We start from the raw sequence: 5,222 nt of genomic DNA, 5'->3' as shown, positions 1-5,222 counted from the left end.
ATTTGACCCAGAAGGTCATAGGGAGAGATGGCCAGACCTACATTTTAGGAAGACCAATTGGGCAGCTGAGTGAAGAATGAATCTGGGCAGGGAGACTGCCCAGGAGGTTACTGCAAGAGTCCAGGAGTAAAGAGACCACACCTGCACCCAGAAATAACTGGCCTTGTAACCTTGAGCAAGTTACTTAACCCCGATTGCTTAAAAAAAAAAAAAAGAGACCACACCTGGGTGGTGGCAGCATCAGAGAAGAAGGAGCCCAGATGAAAGAAGGCAGAAAGGCCAGAACCTGAGCACCAACTGGGGTGGGAGACAGGGAGAGAGTGCAGAGTTGAGGATGGCCCCTAGGTGCCAAGCCTGGGTGTCTGGAAGGGCAGTGGGACCCTCCACAATGGTAGGTAGGGCCATCCTCAGCACAGAACGAAGGGCCTTGCATACAGTAAGTGTTTAATTCCTGCTTGCTTGTTGATTGACTGAATTTCTTGCCTTTTTCCATCTGTTATTTATTCTTTCTTTTGTGGGTGGGGAGGCAGCATCAGTACAAGCCTTTTATTCGTTATCACCAATCCAGCTATGACCAGGTGTGGGGTTTGAGGTGGAAGGGATTCAGTATTCCTCTGCGTGAACCACCAGCAGAGCTGTTTGTCAAAGTCCTGGCCCAGTCTCACTAGGAGAAGAGCACATTTCCAGCCCTAATTGTTATCCCCATTTTATGAATGAAGAAGCTGAGACTCAGATATTCAGTAATTTCCCCCAAATCCAACGGCTAGTAAGGAGCAGATGTGACATTTGAATCCAACGCATTGGACTCCTCAGTTGTCTTTGTTTTCCTTTACAGAACTATTTGGTTTTTAGTCAAAGATCCAAAGGACTGGATTTCAAATGGTAGAATCTCTGGTCCTGTGAGAGACTGGAGTGGGGCATAATCTGGAGCTAAAGTGCTGCCAGAGACCCTCAAATCGCAGAAGGAAAGTGGTTCAGTTTCACATGGGCCTAGCTTTTCTGTTCCTGCCTAACCGTGTGACAGACTAGGGTAGAGCACACAGCGTACAGGGCTCTGAGTCAGGAAAGACCAGCCGTGAGTCCCACTGTCTGAGACCCTTCAGGGGTCATTACCCCCCACTTACAGCTGAGAGAAACGTACTGATTCCTTAAGGTGCTCCACCTGGCTTCTAAACTATCCTTTATCTCACTGGGAGACAATGTTGCCTCATCATTGAAGACAGGTGAGCCTGGGGTAACTCCTGCTTCTGGGACTTACTAGCTGTGACCCTAAGCAAGTCATCTTACCTCAAGGAGCCTCAGTTTCCTCTGCTGTAAAACGGGGACAGTGATATCTGAAGGGCCTGAATCCCGCGGTTGTGCATGTTGTACAAGTACAGATATATGTACGCACGTATGTATGTATGTATGTATGTGTATGAGAGACAATATCTGTGAAACACTTGTCCAGCCTGAAGCCACTGCATAAATAGCAACTATTATCACTGATGATATTGGTGTAACCTTAAGCACATCACCCAAGCTCTATGACCTTGGCTGCCTTCTCTATGAGATGAGAGGGGTGGGTTGGAAGGTGCTGTTAATCTTCAGGCTGCACAGAGACATCAGAGGTCCCATGAACGTGGCTAGGAAATGGTTTCTATCTTTATTCCCACTGTTGAAGTAACCATCACTAGCCTTTGCTCTTTTTGTGACCTATATATTGTATGTCATGCGCTCAGCAGATGATTCTGAGGAGTAGACTTTGACAGACACTGCCCAAGGGGTCTAAGACACCAAGTTGGTTAGTGATTGCTAAGGGCCCTTTCAAGTCTAGATCTATGACCCTAGAACAATCCTTTGATAATAGGGATATGAGGAAACATAATTTCTACATCTCAACAGAGTAGGCCCAGCCTGACATCTGGAATCATGTGTCTGTCTTGGTGCTTATGAAGAAACTACTGGATGCATGTTTTTAAATCACTCTGCTTTGTCCAGAAAAGTTTAAAATATTGGGAGGGAGGAGCATTTGACTTCTTTGAGAAAGAGCTAATTGATGCCACCAGAGATCTGAGGTGGGTGGTAAAAGCTGACTTCAGCAAGAGATCTTCTTTCAATGGCAGTAAGGCAGCAATGAAGGGAGAGAGAAAGGGGTTGGTCGCAGTGAGGGACCATGAACTTGGTTGCCAAGGGAACTCCTGAATTGATAGGGGAAGGACAGGAGAAAGAGAAACATAGTGAGCAGAAAGGAAGTACACATATGATGCCACAAGCGTAGGACTGTATTTGGAGCTGGCTGATACCACCAAGGCCACATTGGTCAGTCTCTTTATGTTATATATAAGGAAACTGAGGCCTAGGGGCATGAAGTGACTTACCTGGGGGCCCACAGGTAAGGCCAAGAACAAGAATGTATGCTTTTCAAGAGTAGGGATTGTTTAATTCTTACAAATTACAGAGAATATGTGTATATGTGTTTATGCATACCTACAATATATATGTGTGTAGACAGAGAGAAGGGAGGGAGAGTTGGAGGGGAAAGGGGAAGGGAAGGGAGAGAGAAGGAGAGATGAAAGAAGAAAGAGGGGGATAAGGGGGAGTAAAGGGAAAGAGAGAGAAGGATGAATGGAGGAAGAGAGAGAGGAAGAGAGAGGGGAGTAAGGGGAAGGGGGGAAGGAAGAAGCACCAAGACCCTGTCTTGGTAGGAAGACCTAAGCTTGTCTAGTCTCTTACACATATTATGTGACCCCAGGCAAGTCATTTAATCCTTCAGTGACCCCAAGCAACTCTATAAGATTATAAATTTACAAAAGAGTTGTGGAAGTACATTGAGGAGGGAATTTCCACACTGACCATTTGCCTCAGGTTGAAGCCAATCCTTCTCTATCTATATTTCCAACTAAAGAGGTTTTGAAAGCCATTAGACTCTTCTCTGTGGCAAAGTGCCTGGTGCTGATTCTATTCCAGCTGAGATTGACAAGGAGGGGGGTCCATTGCTCAGACAAACTGACTGAAATTTTCTGAATTGTAGAGCAAGAGGAAATTATGCCCAGGAGTTCAAGGATGCCTCCATTGTCCATCTCTGTAAAGGTAAAGGAAATAGATTGTCTTGTGATAGTCACAGGGGGATCTCTCTCTTAGTCATTGCTGGCAAGATTCTTGCCAGAGTCCTCCTTAATAGGCTGATCCTTCACCTAGAAGATGGTCATCTACCTGAGAGCCAGCATGGCTTCAGAAAGGGCAGAAAAATGGTCGATGTGGTGTTTGCTGCCCGACAACTCCAGGAGAAATGCCAGGAGCAGAACAGAGGGCTGTATACAATGTTCCTCAATCTGACCTTTGATACTGTCAGTCATGAGAGTTTATGGAAAACTAAGTCAAACTTTTGCTACTGGGAGAGGCTCATCAATCCTATACATCATTTTCCTGATGGCGTGCTTGCCCAGGTTCTGGATAATGGACAATGCTCTCGCACTTTCCCAGCCACCAATGGAGTGAAACAAGGCTGTGTGCTCGCCCACTCCCATGCTTTTCAGCATGATGTTTTCAGCCATGTTGTCAGATGCCTTCAAAGGGGATGAACACGGCATCAAGGTCAGTTATTATTGCACTGATGGTGAATTATTTAACTTGAAAAAGCTCTAAGCCAAGAACAAAGTAGAGGGAGGGTTGGTGTGTGATTTTTTGGTTTGTTGGTTTGCAGATGACTGTGCCCTCAGCACAGCCTCTGAAGCTGAGATGCAACAAAGTCTGGATCAGTTCTCTGCTGCTTGTGCTCATTTTGGTTTAGCAATTAACACCAAGAAAACTCAGGAGCTCCATCAGCCAGCACAAGGTATCCATATGTGGAACCATCAGTTACAGCAAATGAAGAAGTTTTAAACACTGTGGACAAGTTCACTTACCTGGGTAGTGTCCTTTCTAAGAATGTACACATTGGTAATGAGGTTGACATGCACATTGCCAGAGCTGGCTCAGTGTTTGAGAGGCTCCGAAGGAAAGTATGGGAGAGAAGAGCCGTGGTGCTGACCTCATTGCCTGTGAAACCTGGATGGATTACCAGCGCCATGCCAGGAAACTGAATCGCTTCCATTTGAATTTTCTTAGGAAGATTCTGAAGATCACTTGGCACTGAGGTCCTTTCTCAAGCCGAACTGCCAACCATTCAAGCTCTACCACAGATAGCACAATTCCAATAGGCTGGCCACATTGTTCAAATGCTAAACATACACTTGCCAAAAAGACTATTTTACAGAGAACCCACACAGAGCAAGCATTCACGTGGTGGTCAGAAGAAGTGATACAAGTACACTGCCAAGGTCTCTCTGAAGAACTTTGGAATTGATTGTGTGATATGGGAGACATTGCCACAGGACTGCCCAGCATGGTGTGCCCACATCAGAGAAAGTGCTGTGCTCCATGAGCAAAGCAGAACTGAAACAGCTCAAAGGAAATGTGAGGTACACAGATTTAGAGAATCCACCCCACATGTGCCCAACCGTGGTAGAACATTTTGAGCTGGTGTGGGTCTGATCAGCCGCGGCTGGACCCACTGAAACCTGACACCAACATGTGGGTCCTCTTCAAGAGCAAAGATAACAACCACCAGCACAGTGACCCCCATGTTGTCTCCCTCATTAGGCGAGACATAAGTCTTCCTTTGTATCTCCAGGGCTTAGCATTGTGCCTGACACATAGTAGGCATTTAATAAATGACACTTAACTCATTGACTATGTGGGAGGCTGGAAATGATTAACAACTGGGGGGATTAGGAAGGGCCTCTTGGAGGAAGCTGGATTCTAAGAGGTAGAGGTGATGGGGGAGGGCTTCACAGATACAGGGGACAGCCAACGCTAAGGCATCCAGATGGGAGATGGAGCATCACGTGTGAGGGACAGAAAAAAAGGGGGCCAATTTAGAGGACAGGAGTGAAGGGAAGAATGTGTGATCAGACTAGACAAGTCGGGTGGAGCCAAACAGAAGGTTTTATAATTTGGAAGTTTTGTACATGAAATCTCAAATCTCTATTACTTACAGCTTGCTTTTCCTTTTAAGTATATAATAAATTCAACATGTAATTTTAAAAGCTGTCCTGCTTGTCTGTGATTCCTTCTGGCCTTCCTTCTGTTCTCTTCTAAGCACTTTGAAAAAATGCTTTAATGAACCTCTTTTCCTTTTTTAGGGGGTGAAGGGGAAGAAGACAACTCTATTGTCAGCCACTCTTTACCACCACCCCTTA

General features: G+C 45.7%; 1 long non-coding RNA gene across 2 annotated transcripts in view; it reads left to right on the top strand.

Annotated features, from left to right (window-relative positions):
• Positions 1 to 232: 232 nt before the first annotated feature.
• The window catches only part of LOC138146246 (uncharacterized), a 6,695-nt gene continuing 1,705 nt past the window's right edge, over positions 233 to 5,222 (top strand). Inside the window, exons 1-2 of one of the 2 annotated variants that reach the window (XR_011164436.1) lie at positions 233 to 436; positions 3,014 to 3,072. This is a non-coding gene — a long non-coding RNA (uncharacterized lncRNA). The remainder of the gene's footprint in view (positions 437 to 3,013; positions 3,073 to 5,222) is intronic. The other variant, XR_011164439.1, reaches the window with a different exon arrangement.

The sequence above is a fragment of the Petaurus breviceps genome, unplaced genomic scaffold, assembly GCF_028583685.1.
Source record: "Petaurus breviceps papuanus isolate PSGF00001 unplaced genomic scaffold, PetGlider_PUasm1.0 139, whole genome shotgun sequence".
NCBI classification, from domain to species: domain Eukaryota; kingdom Metazoa; phylum Chordata; class Mammalia; order Diprotodontia; family Petauridae; genus Petaurus; species Petaurus breviceps.
Note: the sequence above shows the minus strand (reverse complement) of the source record. Positions and strands in the feature narration are given on the sequence as shown.